The 20,135-nt window shown below is 35.6% G+C and overlaps 1 protein-coding gene across 1 annotated transcript in view; it reads left to right on the top strand.

Annotated features, from left to right (window-relative positions):
• The window catches only part of ADGRB3 (adhesion G protein-coupled receptor B3), a 684,429-nt gene that overhangs the window by 469,470 nt on the left and 194,824 nt on the right, over positions 1 to 20,135 (top strand).

Genomic DNA, 20,135 nt, shown 5'->3' with positions numbered 1-20,135 from the left:
GAGCCACAACCACAGCCCCTCTAGCATACTCTTTAATAAAAAGAAATCGTTTCAGAAATATTATCTTAGTATGAATATACTCATCTATAGCTGTGTGTGTATAGGTACATGTAGGTGCAGGTACAAAACAGATTTCAATCCTACACTGTTCAGTCTCTTCTTTTAAAACACAACACTTTTTCCAATAGAAAATATTTTTCTTCTATCCATCTCACAAATGTAGTGTCTTTGTTTGAAGGTCTTTTTGAGCCTCAAATATGAGTTAAAAGAGAAAAATGATGCAGCCCCGTATGCCTCCTGCATGCTGTTTGGTGTGGAACCTTATACCTTTCTCCTGGTCTCTATACAGACTGATTTTATTCTCAAATGATGTTACCCTTTGCCCAATAGCAATATGACTATTAGGTCATATTTGAATATATATTTTAATGTTTTATCTTCTTTTCTAAACACTCTATCAATTCACCAAATGATAAAGTGAATTTATGAAAATACATTTCCCGTGGTTATTTGGATATACTAGGTGGACTGGCTTATGCAGTGGCAAATTAAAAATAAACACACAACAAATAAATCTTGGTGGCTTAAAAGAGTCATTTCTGAAACCATACTGTTTGTCATATCAGTTATAATAAGGGCTATAAGAAATCGCCCTTCATTCTATAGGGACTCAACATAATATAAATCTTTCTTTTCTTCCTATTGACGGAACAAGTAGATTAAAAGATTGTCAGGGGTGGAGAGGGGGTGGGGGAAAGGAAAAATAACAGAATGAGACAAACATCATTTCCTTATGTGCATGTATGATTACACAAATGATGTGACTCTACTTCATGTACAACCAGAAATAATAGTTGTACCCATTTGTGTACAATGGATCAAAATAAACAAATAAATAAATAAATAAGATTGTCAGGGTGATCTTCCTCAAATTTAATTTTAGCAGTCCAGCTGATGAACATGTCTTTAGAATTTGCTCTGAAGTCTGTTTCAACCCAAGCAGCAGAAAGTAGAGCACAACATGGAAGAGCAATAATGGGAGGTCTTAAAGACCCAGGTCCAGAAATGGTACCCATCACTTCCCTGTGATGCTGTGATGCATCCCAAAAACATCTTAATTTTCAGGAAATAAGGCTATTCTCAGAAGAAGAAAAACAATTTTTTTGGAGATTAGTTGGCAATCTCTGCTTTATTAAGCAGTATTGTCTCAGAATCAGGAAAAGTATATTAGGAAGACAAAGGTGATAGACATTTTGTGGTCAACTATATGTCAAAGACTTCAGTGTGTCCAAAGTATATGCAGCTGCCAATTTCCAGAGTTGTTTGGGGACTCAAACAAAGCTGTGTGATGGTTCTGGTATGGTAGCACCTTTTAATTATCACAGTTTACTTGTAAACTTATTCAGGGGCAGCCAGAGTTCAAGTATTCACCTTAGAAATATGCCAAAATTAGAGTGAAATTTAAAACAAACCTTAATAACCATGACCCATTGACAATGTATTTGATTTTTTCATAAGTTTTTTTTCTTGGAGAAGGAATTTGGCTTGGTTTTAGGATATTTGGTAGTTAAAATGAGTATCAGATACAATGTGTGCTTTTTTATTGAAGGTGCTATTTTTTTTTTCTTTCCTGAATTCCAAATTAATGAGATTTGTAATATTAAGTTTATAAAATGCTAAGTTAACGAATTATAATGAGGAATAAGAATATTTCATCATAAAGCTGCCATTAATAATAAAAGGCAGAGCTATATGAAGAAATTCACATCATAATTCAAGTGACTAAGGAAAGCAAAGGTTATAAGTGGAAAAATGTTAATGTGAGAAAAATTGCTTCATGCCCGTCAGAAGACTCTAGAGGAAAATATTATTTAACTTTAAAATTAACTAGTGCATGACTCTATTGAGAGTAAGGAGAACTTGGTTTCTGAATTTAATGTCAAGAATTTCTGTTTGAAAACTGACCAATACTGATAAGAATTACTCAACATGAGATAATAGGTACTTGTGTCCCTGTGTTCATAAAGATGGTGTTTCACCATGTCCTGCCTACCATCATACAGTGAACCTGGAATTCTGGAGTTGTTTGACTCTCTTTTTGTACTTCCTCATCTTACCCTTTCCCCCTACCAGATGCCTACACACACCTGACAGGCCATTGCCTCCCCAGGTGAGGCTTTCCCTCCTTGCCTGGGTCCTGAGCTACTCTCCTCTCCTCACCTCACCATTCACTTCACCCACGGTCAGCACTTATCTGACCGGGACAACAGTCCCACAAGGACTCATTCTACAGGCACTCAAATGACAATAAATAAGTGCCTATGAAACCTGCTGATATTTGGACCGGTTCTTCAGAGCCCTATTAGTACAAAAAGCAACTGCTGATGCAGGTTATTTCAGGCCTTCTGTTCTCAGAGAGAGATTTTATTATGGATATATCTTCATTGTCTCTCAAATCAGGTTGTATACATATTTCATAAGACTGCATTTTATGTCAAGCACTGGTTTTATTTATTTTGACATTATTAATGATATTATTTATATACATTAACTATAGAAAAGCAGATAATAAGAGCTACAATTTTGACTGTTATGTGCCATTCCTCTAAGTACTTTATTTTTTTACTAAATTGATCCTACAAAAACTGTTTATGGATTTTTCACTCTTGTTTTACAAACAAGGATTTAAGTTTTTCAAATTATGTAAATTGCATAAATCTAATAGTAAATGGTAGTAAGCTTAGATCATAGATCTGTCTGGGGCTAATATTCACTGTTTTAACCACAACTAGTTTATTCTGTCTTCAAATATATATTTTCACTTTGACTCTCAATACAAAATGAATGAATTAGATTTTTTTTATTTTGAAAATTTTGAGATTAACTTATATAAAGCAGTTACAAGTTATATTAGCAATTGTATAGAAATGAAGTGCCCCTACTTCAAGGTAACCTAATTGGTTAACAGCCTAGCACAGAGTAAAGTATGATCAGTATTCTTGCCTCTGCAACATGCTGCCTCCTATAATGAAATCTAAGTGATTCCATGAATACACCATTTTAGAAACTAATCCCCTTCAGCACTTGCCCTTTCAGCATCTTGTCCTCTTATATGCAAGCATCACATGGTGGAAAATGTGGAAAGACACTAAACTTAATAACATACTAATCAGCAATACTACATCCTTAAGTTTATCTGCTGAATTCAAGAGCCTTTAATGCCTTAGAATAGTGTAAATAAGGCAATTCACAAGAACTATAGTAGACTCAGCCTGTCGAGAAGAGCACAGAAAAAAGAAAAAACAAAAACAAAACAATGCAATCTTATTTGATCACATCCTAGATTAGAACATACAAATTTTTGTTCATCTGCCTTTGTATTCATGAGCCAGGGAAGCTGACCAGGTTTACTCCAACTCAAGACCAATCAGTGTGTTGCCTGTGAGTATTAAGAAGATGGTGCTCACCCACTGATATGATGAAGTGCTGTGTGCCATCTTTTTTTCCACTAGCCATGATTGCCTTTTGTGATGTTGTCCTCCTTTTGAACAAGGGCATGGATTTTCAGGACAGTTGGTCAGGGTTTGCAATGTATTCTGCAGCTGTGTTGGGGCCAAGGTACAAGACCACATAGGGAAGAACTCATGCTCTCAAATTTAATTAGCTTCAGACCTTAACCAACTAAACTGAATGACCATAGAGTCTCATCCAAGGGAGCCCTGCCTATGCATATACACACACACATACCACACATACATCTATAGACAAAAGACAGATGCACTTAGATTATGCAAATCACAGAGGACCATTGTAGGCCCCCAAACCAGTTTTTGAGACCATTCTAAATTAACTCCAAAGAGAAAATGTAAGAACAGATCAATTTAACCATTTGAAATCTTTCTCATGGAACATTCTTTACTTAGTAAAATTCAATAAATGGAATACTTACCAAAATCAAGATCAAAACATTTTGTTGGTGAAAATTCATGTTAGCATCGCTGATTCTAAACTCATAAATACCAACCTCCGGTTTCCTTGAAACTATGACATAGTCCTTCCTGAGGTACATCAAAGAACCTTGAAGACAGCATGGGATAGAGTTAGAATTTAGCTTCTAGTCCCAACCCTGCTCCTTTCAGGCAGGCACTGATAGGCAAATCCCAACCACTCTGAACTTTGATTCACTCATCTTAAAATGCAGTATTAGACATTAGACTTAGTCATGACTAAGACATCCTGATTTCTAAATTTCTATCTAAAATTTTATAAGCTGGCTTTTTTTTTGTTTTTTGTTTTTTTTTTTTTTACGACCTTCAAGGTTCTGCATGCCTTTCCCCACCTGGGATCCCTTTCCCATGTGGTTTCCTCCTGCTCTCCATGTCACTTTTCCTCACACACACTAGATACCCTCAGAAATAGGAAATTCTGTCTAGGACTATGTGGCTGCTTTCTCATTTCTTTTAACTGTCTACTCAAGTACCACCTTCTCAGTTAGGCATTCTCTGGCTACCTTTATGAAATATCCCTGTCCTCACATTGATTCCTCCTATCTTCCTCCCTGGCATTTACTGTCCAAATACTATATATTTCACTTATTTATCCTGCATATTACTTTTCTCTGAAATTATGCAAATAAACTATGTCTGTCTTGTTTACTCTGCATCTAAAACAGTGTCTGGCATAAAGTAGGTGCTCACTGAGTGAATAAGTGAAATTATTCTGTTGCTTAATAGCTCTATCTAGGTACTCCTGTCCACATGTTTTTTACACCATGAATGGTATGCCTGTCTGGTTATGTCATTCAGAAAAGCTCAACAAAAGCTCACTAGTGCATTTTATCTTTGTTTTGAAACAAAAAATTAGGGAATAAGGAAAAACTCATCTTATTTTTTTCAAAATCTAAATCTAATATTTTTATTATTATTATTTTTATTTAGCTTTTAATTTTTTTAAAGACTGCATTTTGATTCATTGTACACAAATGGGGTACATAATTTCATTTCTGTGGTTGTACACAATGTAGATTCATACCATTCGTGTAATCATACATGTACATAGGGTAATGATGTCTCTCTCAATTTTAATGTTTCAAAACTTCATGCATTATTCCATAATTATTCTCTCAGAATAGATTGCTCTTGTGGAGCTATTGCTTCTTATAGCTTCCACTGCATCCAGAGAGAAATCTTGAAAAGATAGTTTAAATTCAGGCCCCAAATGTGACTCTTCTTAATGCTAATCGAGTATGAATTTATTAGAAACCATTAGTGGGATAAATGTTCTCCTATTATGTAAATCTGTGTCTTTAATCTGAAATGTGGAAAGCGAATTGCTTTCCAGAATATCTAATCTGTGGTGCTGTAATTAAGAAAGCAGGTGGTTAATTACAGGTGCTGTTAGTGACCTGCCCCTCATCACAAGAACACAAATAGCTAATTCTATGTGTCCCAAGTTGGTCATAGGAACAATTGTACTGGTTACACAATTTCTAAATCTACAAATGTGTTAAGTGCCTGAATGTAAGCAGAACTGGGTGTGTAGTTTTTTTTTTATTATTATTTTTTTTTTACCTAAGCATCAAAGTTGACCCTTCACAACTAATATACATTTTAGAACGTTTTTGGTAACACATTTATATTGATTTTATATACTATTTGATACTATATAAAATACAATGCAGAATTTGTTAGGTTGAATGCCTTATTAGCTGGCATAGCAAGTAGAAATATTGTGTTTATCTACATCTTTCAATACTAAATAGTAATGATCGTACAAAGAAATGTAAATAACCTCTTTTATTAAAAGTATTGCAATTTAATACTATTTTCTATGACTGTGACCAAAAGACATGACACAGATAATTTTAGAGGAGAAAGAGTTTATTTAGGTCTCATGGTTTCAGAGGTCTCAGTCCATTGACAGCTGGCTCCATTCCTCAGGGCTCGAGGTGAGGCTGAATGAACATCATGGTGGAAGAGTATAGCAGAGGAAAGCTGGTTAGGAAATCATCAGGAAAGCAGAGAGACTCCACTCACCAGATACAAAATATATACCCCAAAGACACTCTCCCGATGACCCACCTCTTTCAGCCAGACCCTACCTGCCTACTGTTCCCACTCAGTCAATCCCTATCAGTCAATCCCTATCAGTGAATCCCTAATTCACTGCTTGGGTTCAGGCTTTCATAAACCAATCATTTCATCTCTAATCTTTCTTGCATTGTCTCACACATGAGCTTTTGGGGACACCTCACATCTAAACCATAAGAAATACTAAGTTGCTACTAGTATTACACAGAGATATTAATGACATTTTTACAAAAAATCACATCTCAAAATCAAGCCTCCTGGAACTGCATTGTGTTACTTAGTTTATGATCTCACTTATTTTCTATAACTGTTTAATTTATAACACTAAGGAAAAGATTACAAAACCTATACAGGCTGACCTTGGAGTCAAAAACCAATAACATATTACCAACCATAGAAGTGAATTATGCATGATGAGTCCTCTCCAATATCACAAATACAGGAAACCTAAGAAACTCAACATGAAATATGGATTATCAATTCTAAACTTCATTTAGAAGTAGGAAATGCTCATAAAAGACAGAGAGAGGATATATCATGGAGGCAGAGATTAACCCACTACAGAAGACAAGAGAACTACAAAATTGTCCTCCAGGACTTAAAAATGTCTCCTGCCCCTCTCCTGCTTCTGAACACATATTTGAGGTCCAAAAAGTTGTATTACAATCTTTTTTCAAACTCAATAACTCTTGAGACTTTTAAAGTCACAAACAGATAGAAAACACTGGGAAAGGGAAATTGGAAAAAAATCCAAGTGTCATCCTAGAATAATAAGCTCAAAATAAATGAATAATAGCAAGAGGTTGATATTCTGACTTCCAAAATGTTGTCATTGCCTTTTAATGGGAAACTTTTTTCAACAAGGTATGCCACCAGAGTCCTGTCCCAAGGAAGAGTTACTTAAGTTTAATGTTATGGTCATATAAAACTGGGGAACATCTCAAATGTGATCCATCAGTAAAGATCAATTGACTTATCTCTGAAACCCCTCTCCTCCCACAAAGGTACAGTATTAGAATTTGGTAAGAGTAAATTAAATTAGTTTAGAAGCATAATAATAAATGTGGGGTTTTACATAATTTTAATAAAATAAAATGAGCAGAACTGATGCAATATTGAACCTGACTCCTAAAGCCACACATCAAAACTGGTCTCTTACAATCATATAGTCAGTTTTACTAAATGCACCTCTTTGGCAAAGAGTTATTTGTTTATTCATTCAACATAATAGATCACTGTCAGGGATTAAGGATGGCTCCTACTTTTCATGTGATGATGAGAAACATGCATTGATAATCAACAATTGCTGTAGGAGACATGCTTTGACCCCTGGTTTTCAAATCTCAAATCTTTCATTTTTCTCTCAGAATATTTTATATTTTGATGGTTCCCTACTGCTTCATTAGATTAAGTGTAGACTTCTTAGCATGACTTATGAGGGTCCCCATGATGCAGCCCCTTCTCCCTCTTTTTCCATTTGCCTTCTGTGTCTCTTTCTTGTTATTCCAGTAAGGTGGCCATTTGTAGTTTCCCAACACACCACACTGAGTCATACCTTTCTTCATGATGTCCCACTTGCCTAGAATAGCTTTCTCCAGACACTCTCTTTGTCTGGCAAATTCAGGTCACAACTATCGTTCCTAGCTTCTATTTTCCCAAAGCACCCTTCATCTATCACCTATAGCACATGACAATTAGCTTCTGTGTTATTGGCAGTCTTCCCCCAGAGTGCAGGCAGTGACTTACCCTTTCCACTGGATTTCCCCACTCTTCAGCACACTGCCTGGCTCACAGTAGACACCCATTGTCTGTTGAACTGAACTTTACAGTATACCTCAGTCTGCACAATATATCCATTCATTCATTTAAATGGGTATTGGATTTCACATTGTTCACTATGGTCCTTGCTATTTGCTAAGATAGCAAAGTCTTATAAGTAAAGAATCATTTGATTAAAAGTTTTTATTTTAATTGCAATAGCTTTTTTTTTTTAATTGCAGTAGCTTTTATGGTTTAAAAGTGATAAACTGAATAGAGAACATTGAACGTGCATTTTGCCCTCATCTGGTTATTTAACTAGCAGTGAAATGTTTAATAGACTTTATAAGTATTCTGAAATCTAAGACCTGATTTATTAAGGTGGATTTGAGAGCTAATTCTCATACAGCTAATAACCTAATGTGACAAATTGCCTCATATGAAAGAGGATGTCCAATATACCGAATGAGAGAGAAATGAATAAACTGAATAATTCACACCTTGACAGTGTCCTTCCCAGCCACATCCCCCATGGTACTACCTCCATTAACTTTAAGACAAGATAAACATCTACCTTTTGGTATAGACCCCATAATATTTGTTTGTTTCCAGGAAACCAAAGAAAAGAAATTCCAAGAAGTATAAAAGTATAAGTGAAAATATAAGTGTATGTCTTCATATACTTCAGTAAATACCTTTTATTCTTCATCAGGATACATTAAAAAATCTGATTATTACAAACATAAGTCAATAGCATTGTTTAAAGATTGTTAGTATATGAATACATTGAATATTGCAGAGTAAGTAGTTAAGAGCAGCAGCCACCACCATCAACCCCAATCACTTAATCCACTGCCATCATTTAATATTGTAGCAATTTATAAAGCAGGTTCTGAATAAAAATAATCTCTATTATTTGAAACATGTTCAGAGGCCAACTGTTTCAACAAAAGACATAAATTCCAAATGCTTCTTAGAAAGCAAAGATAAAACTCCAGTAAAATGGAGAAATACTTTCTTTTTCTTCACTTGGAATCTTTAAATGAGAGATGTCATGTGACAGCAACTGTTTGGGTACCGATATTTCAGTAAAACCCCCTGCAAAAAATTAGTCTTTGGGGCTGGGGAGATAGCTCAGTCGGTAGAGTGCTTGCCTTGTAAGCACAAGCTCCTGGGTTCGATCCCCAGCACCCAAAAAAAAAAAAAAAAAAAAAAATTAGTCTTTCTCACTGATATGACAATATGGCAGTATCTATGGATGTTATGGATGTTCTTATGTTTTTTGTAGGTGTTTGATAAAAGTCAAAAGATAAACATGAATTTAATTATCATTAGAAGTCATTAAATTTGTTTTATATATGCTTCTTCGTTTCATTTTAAAATATTTAATTGGTGGACTGGGGATGCAGCTCAGTAAAGCGCTTGCCTAGCATGCATAAGGTTCTGAATTTGATAAGTAAATATCAAACTATTCCCTGATGAATGAATAAAAATAAAAATAAAATTTCAAACCTATTCAAAATTAATTAAGCTTCAAAATACTATGATTTTCTTTTATGGAAATAGAAAACTTTTCAATAAAGTATCACTGTTCTAGTTGCAGGCAATGTTGTAATTAAAAAATGGACATTGTTTCTCCCTTCAAATTAATGAGCAAAATACTTTCAGAAAATAGAAAAATAATATAAAGGAAACAAAGCAGGACTGTGTGATAAAGAATGGTTTTGTCAGCAGAAAGGCTGAGAGGACTCTGCATTACACAGCAAGCCAGGAAAGACATTGTGAAGAGGTACTCTGGGTTGGGTCTAAATGATGAGAGGGAGCCCCGTGACTGTCAGGGGTAGAATCCTCACTGCGGAGGACAAAGCAGGGCAATGACCTCCAGGCAGAAATAGCTCCCTGTGGCATGGAATGGGAAAAAAGACTGTGTGGCCAGGGCACATTAGGTGAGAAAAGTTTCCGGTATGTGGGACATTTAGGCCACTGGGAAAAGTTTGGGTAGTTTCAAAGACAATGAGAAGTCATATGGGGCTAAAGGAACATTTAGATAAAGGAACAGGACAGTTGTGGTTTATTGGTTTAACTTTTTAAAAGATCACTCAGGTTGCTCTGTAAACAATGAATAGTAAAGACAGGAATAGGAAGAACAGGGTTACTAAGAAAGTAAGAGGTTAACTTTCAACTTTAGTTAAATCTACTTCAGTGACTTATCAATTCTATTACTGAGATTTAAGATGAAAATGGTCTTAGGGGTGATGCGTTTCCTCATTTTAGAGATGAAAAAACTAAAACGTAACAAAGCTTACTGTTTAATCAAACTCTGTCCTTGCATTATCCCTTACTACTCCCAAGATAACCAGCCTTCCAGGAGACCTGATTTTGCAAGTCAGAGTAGAAACCAGGTTTCCTTCAGTCACGGAAGAGGTGGCACAGCAGGGTGGTAAAGGCACTCACTCTAGATCCCAGTGACCTGTGTTTCATACCCTTCTTCACTTCACTGACTGTGTGACTGTGGGTAAGATACTTAAAATTCTAGAGCCTCAGTTTCCTCATCTAGAAGCAGAAATGATAATAAACAATTTCTATCTCATGAGAATTACATGTATAAGTCTTTAGAAGAAATAAGAACAGTTCCTGATAAGTACTATAAAATGGCTATTAAAAAGATGAAAAAAGTAAGACATTGATGCACAGATGTGGCAAATATTGTGGGCATCTTGTGTCAAGGACTTGGGACCAAAGATGTATGGAGAGGTTTGTACCTAGTGAGCACTTGGGAAGGCATTTACAGTAATGGGAAAGGCATGAGATGTACATTGCTTAGAGAATTACTTGGTGATGTTCTTGGGAGAATCCATTAGTGGCTTCCTACCCAACTGCCATTTTCTTCCCTTTCTTTAATCTTGTAGAGCTCATCTCTCACAACAAAATATTCAATGTCACATATATTAGTTCCCAGACCATTTCTGGGATTGGTAGTCTGGTTTTGGCAAAGTACCTCATAGAAACATATGTATGGGGCAGATAAGCTGCTGATAAATTACTTCTATGATTAAATAAAAGGGGCAAAATTCCTGATATTTCCTTTCCTATTCATGATTTTGGATATTTCTATTGGAGGAATTGGTGATTGGAATGGTGGCAGCCAGCTTGTGACCATAAGGAAATGTCTAAGAATCCTGTAGAATGATGAGAACCCACAGTCGTTGATTGAGTGGTTGAATTCTTCCACTGCAGATTGAACCTCCATCGTCAGGACAAGTTAGTTATTTCTAAGTGTGATTTTTAAAATAAGTTCCTATCTAAGTCTCTTTGGTTTGGAATTGTTACTTAAGGAAGAATAATCCTGTTACATTGACTCCCCTATCATTCATTTTTTTCAATGAACATTAATTAGATCTATTCAATTCCAGGGTTCCTGCTTAAGATATAAAAGTTATATAAACTCTAGTAGCCTTAGTGGTGATTTTTTTATTCAATGTTTACTTCTATGATTCCTCTCTACTATGTTGTAAATAATTTGAAGATTTTTTTTATTTGTTTCCCTCTCACACCTACACAACACCTGCTGAAGTTCCTTAAGTACCAAATGAACTAGATTAATGTTTATTGAATTGTATATTGAATAGCTTTGGATAATTGCATCTTCCTTCCCCCATATCTTATAGCAATAACTCCACACAACCTAAGATGATTAAATTTAGATTGAAAAACACATATTACATTAAGTATTAATTTTCTTACCCTTCACTAAAGTTCAGTTTAAAAAAAAAAGGAAGCTATGCAAAATGAGATTTGAGCAGATCAGAATCAATGTGAAGAGATGTATTGCTCTAATTGAAAAGCATTCTTGCTGAGAATTATGCTTGGCTCAAATTAAATATGGCCTCATAAAACAGGAAAAGAAAGAAATTTTTTTTGAATTTACATTATTGATAATCTTTCCTTATTAATATTATCCATTAGAAGATGGATAGGGGTGTCCCTATCTCATAAGTCTTTGAGCATTGCTAAGGTACTGGGACATCTTCCTCTGAAAACTGCTTGAAGATTTTTTTTTTTTTTCCGATTTGCTTCTACCCTGCTTTTTCTCATATACTTCAAAGTGAACATAAGAGCACTTTCCAGAGTGAGCTGGTCTTTTCCCAACTCCAAAGTGAAAAAATACAGTAATGCAGACTATAATATCATTTGATTATAACAATTTTTCAATCTTTTTGAAGATCTGAATAAGGCAGAATTGAACTCCTAATTCTATGGTTTTCTTATAGTACTATTCATCTTCTTTTATTTCTCCCAAATTCCAAACCCCCTCCTGCCATGTCTCATAAAATTATTCTCAGGTTTCATCAGGTGCAGAGCACTGAGAAAGTGTGGCCTCAGTCTAATGCTGAAGTTTCTAAATGTCTTTTATATTCCTACATGGAATCTGAAATGTAGCACCATAAGAAATTAGGTCTCAGATTCCTCTAATGCCTTTCTTTTTTGTATTTTAATTTTTTAATTTGTTCTAATTAGTTATATATGACAGTAGAATACATTTGTGCATTTTGATAAATCATACATAGATGGAGTATAATTTCTCATTTTTCTGATTGTACATATTGTAGGATCACATCAATCATGCATTCATATATGTAAATGAGGTGATAACATCTGTTTCACTCTACTACCCTTCCTACCCCCATATCCCTTCCCCTCCCTTCACCCCCCCTTTACATAATCTAAAGTAATTCTATTCTTCCCTAGTGTTCCTCCCCCTTATTGTGAATTAGCGACTGCATATTAGAGAAAACAATCAGCCTTTGGTTTTTGGGGTTTGATTTATTTAGCTTAGAATGATATTATCCAACTCCATCCATTTACCAGCAAATGCCATAATTTCATTCTTCTTTAGAGTAATATTCCATTATGTGTGTGTATATATGTATATATATATATGTATAGATATAGATATGGATACATACCACATCTCATTTTCTTTGAAACTTTTTTCCATGTACTTTCTACTTTTAGTTTGCACCCTCCCATACATCTTACATAATAAAGTAGAATTTAGACATTCTAAGCGCAAGTGAATGCCCTTCCTTTACATTCCATCAAAATTTTTACTGTGACTACCCTGTTATGTATATACTACTATTAAGTTTGCATCACATTTCCTTACCTCGAGGATTAATGTTGATTATAGTTAATAAATTTTTTGGGAAAAAATACATGTAATAGCCTATATATGCAAGGTACCTGGAATGCAAAACTGAACATAAATGATTCCTAGCCCAGTAATTCTTCTAGATGGAGAGAGAAATGACCAAGTGAACCAACCAAGGCCAATTGACTGCCAGACATACAGCTTTTATTTAGTAAGTATTTAAGAAAAGAAACCAAGAGTGACAAAGGGCTATAATTGAATATATATATTGGTTCATGGATTCCCAAGGTTCTTTAATGATCTCCTCTGATGCCATAATTTTACACATCATGTATAAACTCATGACTCCTAGACTCGGATGCTTAACTTCAAATGTTTCTCCTATTTCTTCATGTATATGATATCCACATAGACATCTGCACTTAGGTATCTAATATGCCTCACAAATTTAGCATTTAAAACCCAAATTCCTAAACTTCCCCCCACAAAAAAAACTACAACTTACACATTCTTCCCTATTTCAGTAAATACAACTACATCCTTCCACTTGATCAGGCCCAAAATATTGACTTTTTTTTCTTTCGTATCCCACACCACATCCTTTAGTAAATGATGCCAGCTCTGCTTTCATAATCTGAGCCAGATTTAATCATTTGTTACTGTTACCACTGCTGTCATCATGGCCCAACCTTCCATGGTCAGTGGTCTACTGAAATAGATCTGTAAGTGTTCTACCTTATCTTCCTGCATCCACCCTTGCGATACATTCTATTCTCAAGATATAAATCAGAGTGGCCCCTTGAGGTAGAAATTAAACCATGTCACTCCCTCTGTTCAGCAACTTTCCATGGCTTCCCATTTGATGCATATAAAATGCAACTTTTTGTAATAGGTTAGAAAGACCTTCTTAATAGCTCCCCTTTCCCATTCTCTCTCTGATATTGAGTGCCAACTGCCCATTAACTCTCTAGCCACACAGGTCTTCTTGTGTTCTTTTAATATCACTCTGGGACCTCAGGATCTTTGCACTTGCTCATGTTAATCGTGGCATTCTATCCAAGTCACAAATTGCCTTTTGCAACTACATTAGGACTTTGCTCAAATGTTATCTTTTAGTGTGTGCCTCTTTAACCACCGCACTTAATACCAGAACCCCCTCTCCACCACCATCAGATTCTTTCTCTTTTATTTTATGTTATTATCATCTGGAATAACTATTTGTGCTTTTCATGTATTTTGTTTTGGCCTACATCTTAGATCTTTATGTGCTGCTATTACAGAATTCCTGAGACTGGATAATTTATAACAAACAGATTTATTTCTTAGAGTCTGGAGGCTGGGAAATCCAAGGTCTAATGGAAAGATCCCAGAGAAGTCTGTCCAGGGCCTTTATGTTGGCCATTCCATGGTGAAAGTGGAAGGGAAAGAGCATGCAAGAATGACAGAAGGGGCCAAACTCATGTATATAACAAACCCATTCTGGGGAGAGCAAACCGACTCCCATAATAACAATGATGACCCATTCATGAATCAGAGCTCTCATAACCCAATCATCCATTAATGTTTCCACCTCTCAGCACTGTTGCATTGCAAACTGATTTTCCAACACATAACTTTGGGGGAACACATTCAAACCACCATAGGCTCCAAATCAATGATTTTTGTCTATTGTTTCACTAATTATTCTACTGCTAAATTTGCAATATTTGGAAAGTTCCCAAATATATCATAAGCTTTCAATTAATATATATTGGATAAATGAAGGAATATGTAGGTATCTTTGCCAGAGAGACTCTGGAATAGTTGCATGAAGACATTTATCTCTGAACTTAGGTGAAACAGGACTCAAGACTTGAGAGATAAAAGGAAGTTTAAAGAATTGTGTGTTCTGGGAGGCAATGTGACTCATTAGTTTAATATGCCATTCTATAGTCAGACTCATGTCACATCTTGGCTTTACCAGTAACTAGCCATGCAGTCTCAGGCAAGCTAAGTCTCTGAAACTTACTTTCCTCAGCTGTAAATGGGGATAATAATAGTAGCAGTCTTATAAGGTTTGATTAGAATATTCTCATAACATAGTGCATAAAAAATGGTTATAATAAAGCTCAATATGGAGTCTGTACTCAACAGGTGGTATCTATCATTACTTTCATAATAATTATTATTAGCAAATGAAATAATACATATAATTTGCCTAGCATAGATTTTGGCAGCTAACAAGACAGTCAGTGGCTGCTAAAGCTTCTTCAGCTGTAACTGCAGCTGCTAAAATTGCTTGGGATTGTAAATTCTTAGGGGTGAATAACACAAGATGAAGGAAAATTCTTGTTCAGTTTTGTTTGGTTTAAGATAGGGCAATAGAAAGGGTCTTTTAGGCTTAACTAATTATTTTAGGGCTCATTCTTTATTGGTTCTCAAACTTGAGATGCATCAGAATATCTTATAAAAAATTAGAATTTTATAAAACTCTAATGACTGGATCCCACTTTCAGAGTTTCAAATTAAGTAAGTGAGGATTAGATCCTCAGAATTTATACAGCTATAAAATTCCAGGTATTTTCATCATTTATGACTAATAAACAAATTATTCCAAAACTTACTGATATAAAAAAAAAATTATTATCTCACATTTTTTAGTGGCCAAGAATTGAGGTGCAAATTGCAGTCAGGGTGATGACTGGGGTTGTGCTCTCATTTGAAGGCTTGATAGAGAAAGACTTGCTTCCAGGATTACTCATGAGATTATCGGTCACATTCAGTAATTGTCCAGCAGTGAACTGAGGACCTTGTTCCTTGCCAAAGCCCTTCCTAAGTCCTTCACCAAGTGGCCTTTATGCAGAAAAGCTCAAAATGCAGCAGCTGGCTTCCATTACTGCCAGTAAGCAAGGAGAGAGACAGAGGAGGTCTTCAAGATAAAAGTCTCAGACTTCATAACCTAATCTAGAATTGTAAGGGTTCTATTTGGCACTTAACCCAATCTCAATAGGAATGAATTACACTAGGATGTGAATACCAGGAAGCACTAATCATTGATGGCAAAAAAGATAAGATGCTGCTTTGGGGACTGTAATCTAAAAATTATTGCTAAAAGTAAGTATTTGTTGTGGCATAGAGGATCTATCATGGAAAGGTATTAAACATGGAGGTGAGACAAGTTAGGAAGCTTCTGTGGTCATCTACATGGTAATTTTCTGTGAAGATAATTCATGTTATGCTATGTTTAGGAAATTCATTTTCTTCTAACAATGAAATTTCCAAATTTTGTTATAAACCTCAACTAAATTGAGTTATTTGAAAATAACCTTAAAATTGTCTAAAAATAACTGTGGAGCTAAGTTCCATTACAGGTTTCAGTAGGATCTTATCCCTTTATTAACCATTAAGTACATATTTAAGTAGAGGATGTCTGCAGCCTGGAGTATCAATAAAGCTATTTTGGACTTGGCACTAACCACATTCCAAACTGTAGGCATATGATGGCTATAAATACACAAGTACAGACATTCAAAGACACTTCTCTATCTAAAAGCTTAGACCACCCAGCAAGTTTATAATAAAATCAAGAACTTGATAACTGTTAAAGTTGCTGGGAAAAATCAACATTAAAAAATGGAGCAGCATTTCATATAATGAGGGGAAAATAGTTTTAATTTATAGGTGAAAATCAAAGATTTTTACCTTTTAAAAATAAATTTTAAAAATGTAGGAATTGTGCAAAGTTGACTTGGGCATTATCTTAAGCAATTCCTTTTTGCATGAGGTTAAACAGTGCTATAACTGTATTTTTCAAACTCTGTCAGTCTAGTTGAGACTCTGTGCCAAGAAGCTATCTTCTTAGCCAAGAGGGCCAAGCAGTCTGCTTGACCCCCATCACCTTTCCCATCCAGACTCTGGGAGTTAGTGACATCTAGTTCCAATAGCAGGTTTCATATTCTTTGTCACAGCACTAGAATCCAGCTGGGGATTCTGTTCCCTTGGCCTGCTTATTTGTCTGAAGTCAATTCACTTGCCTCGGCCTGTTCTTACCTCCTGGTTATTGATTTTGGCTGACATTTAGTTCAACATGTTATCAATTCTCTTAATCATCTCAAAGGGAGAGAGGGGAGCAGAGATGCCCTAACCATTACCCATCACATCAGCCCAAGACAGCTTCAGGTCATCTTTTCCCCAGACAGCAGCTCAAATCGAAATAAGTGTTTTCCTTACCACCACTTCAGTCACAGCAATGGCAATGAAAAAGTTAGCTCAAGCATCCAAAAGTATAGCAGATACTTGGTTCTTTAGTCAAGCACTTTTTTCTCTACCTCTATTGCAAGCAGGCATCATGCCCCTCCCCTTGTCCCATGGAATAAATGATTAACACTTAATGGATATGATTTTGAAAAGGTCAAATACTATTCACAAGACGTGTAAGTGAAACCATGCAAACCAAGTGAAAAAAATTAAAGGCATAGAAAAACAATGTTTTTAGTTTGGCTTTATAAATGCTAATCAGTTCAGTTAAGGAATCTTAGATAGAACAAACTGCTTTGAAATGACCCAAAGCTCAGGTGAAATAAAATCAGTGGGATGGTGCCAGCCACTAAGATTGCCTGAGGATAGATTAAGTAGCTGGTTGATTTATAAATATTGTGCAACTCTTTGAGGGAAGAAATGCTACTTTCTACAGTACTAGATTAAAAAAATTAAGCAACCAATATTTCATACACAATTGTTTTGCATTAACTCTATGGGAAAAGTTCACTGATAATTTGAAAATTTAATTGCCTTCTTAAGATGTGCACTTTGTATTCAGAATAATGTGTTTCATATACTCCCTTATTTGAACCATTTCTAGTTTCAACCATGACTTTCTCCTGAATTTCAGATGAGTATCGCTAAGTATCTAATGAGACATCTTTCAGGTAATCCTTCTTCAGTAATTTCCTGTCTTAAAGGCAAAGCCATCTGTCCTGTGAGCTCTTTGAAAGTAAGGTATTATTTAATGAAGATTTTGTATCCCCAGAATTTTCCCCAAGGTGAAAAGGACTTACCCTCTGCTGTCATAACTCCTTTGATCATAATTACTTGTCCACATGTGTATTATAATCACCAACTAAGCTAAAGGCTGCTTGTGGCAGGATTTGGGTCCCATGTATTTTTTTTCTGCCTGAACTTCACACAGGACGTGGCATGTGGCAGGCACTGAGTATATTTGCTGAATGAAGGGAGAAGAAAAGACGAAAGAAATGACAAACAAATCAAATAAGCATTGCCATTTTTTTCTTGTTGAGTAGAGAAAAACTGCACAAAGGGCAATGATTTGATGAATAAAAACATATACAATCAATCACAAATGTAATCACATATGCATATGGAGTGATTCCATCAGGAACCTTAAAGAAATGAAGTGATTGCTTCCAAACTTTAGTTCAGCATAAGATTCCTCTCTGAGCAGGACTCTGTCAGTGAAGTATAAGAAGACAAGCATTAGACAAGCATTAGCACCAGACTGGATACCTATACAGGTGTGCTAACTATCAAGAAAGATAAGCTCACCCACAAGCCAGAAAAGACAAGCGACAATCATGATATTTATTCCATTAGACAGGTATTAATTGAGTACTTCTTTTGGGCAAGTTAGAAGATAAATAACACATAGTCCCTGAACTCAGCAAACATTGATTTAATGGGAAGGCATACCACTAACACAATTATGAGTAACTTTATAATTTTCCTTGTCTTTTTTCTCTGTTACATTCAAAGCTCTATTTGAACTGGGAATTTTTATTTTTAGCAATGAGTAAACTGCCTGGCACATGTTAAACATTTCACAGATCCTTGAAAAATGAGTGGATCATTCTACTTCCTGGAGGAAAATGCTCCTCTTCCCCTCTCTGTGCATCCCATCCCTTCTCCCTCTGGCCTTTATTCTTCCTGGACCCTTTGCAAAGACTGCTTACACTGCCAATAGAGGGACTTTCTAAAACTAAACCTGATCCTGCTTGGAATCCTTAATGTTATCGCCAACAACAAATAGTAGTCCTTCATTTTGGGACACAGATCCTTTTGAAAATCTGGAAAAAGTCATGAAATATCTTCTTACTTTGTTGTGGCTTGGATGTGAGGTTTCCTCCAAGAGCTCATGTGTAAGATAGTGCAAGAAGGTATATTTAACCTAATCAGTATAAATTAATCCCTGATAGGATTAACTGAGTGGTAACTGGATGCAAGTGGGGTGTGACTGGAGGAAGTGGTTCATTGGGATTGTGTCTTTGGATATGTATTTTGTATCTTGAGAGTGGAGTTTCTCTTTCTGCTTTCTGATTATCATCTGGTCTGCTTCCCTCCACTATACTCTTCCACTAACATGTTCTGCCTCATCTTGCGCCCATAGGGATGGAGACTGCTCCCTGTGGATTGAGACCTCTGAAACTGTGAGCCCCCAAATAAACTTTTCCTCCTCTACAGTTGTTCTGGTGAGGTTCTTTCATCACAGTGGCAAAAAAAAAAAAGTTGACTAAAACACACAAAATGTATCGACAGCCCAAGATTTTGTACTAAATTTCTAGGTGTTCCTACTCTCTGAATCTATTTCCTAAGCCCATTAGAGGTCTAGGTACTGGAAGTTGAGAATTCCAGGAAAAAATCTAAACTAAAGTACAAGGTACCTGTCATTTTTTGTCACCTTCTGGTACTTTCTGTCTCCTGGCAGTCATACCCCAAGCTCACTCTACACAGCAGCAATGTTCAGTACACTCTCCTAAGTATACCATGCTCTTCTGGACTCCATCTATCTTCTTAGAGCTGATTTTCTCATCTGACAACTCCAAGTCCTGTTTAGTGAACCTTAATCATCCTTCAAAAATCAAGCTTACATTCTGCATCCTCCAGGAAAACCCTCTCTACCAGACCCTAATGAAAGTCACCCCTTGTTTCCTTAAATAATTTCAGGATCTTTTGAATATTGGTGGCATTGCTTTTTTTTATAATATTACATTTATCTTTACTCACATCTCTATGCTAAATTCCAGTAAGATTGCTAATAATAATGGCTAATATTCATTGAAAGCTTACAGATTGAATGAGACAATGAGACACTATTCCAATCATTTTGTATGTATAATTTAAATCTCACAAATGTTCTTTGGGTT

Source organism: Sciurus vulgaris (genome assembly GCF_902686455.1).
Source record: "Sciurus vulgaris genome assembly, chromosome: 7".
Taxonomy (NCBI): Eukaryota; Metazoa; Chordata; class Mammalia; order Rodentia; family Sciuridae; genus Sciurus; species Sciurus vulgaris.
The sequence above is the reverse complement of the archived record's forward strand: the minus strand, read 5'-3'. Positions and strand labels throughout refer to the sequence as shown.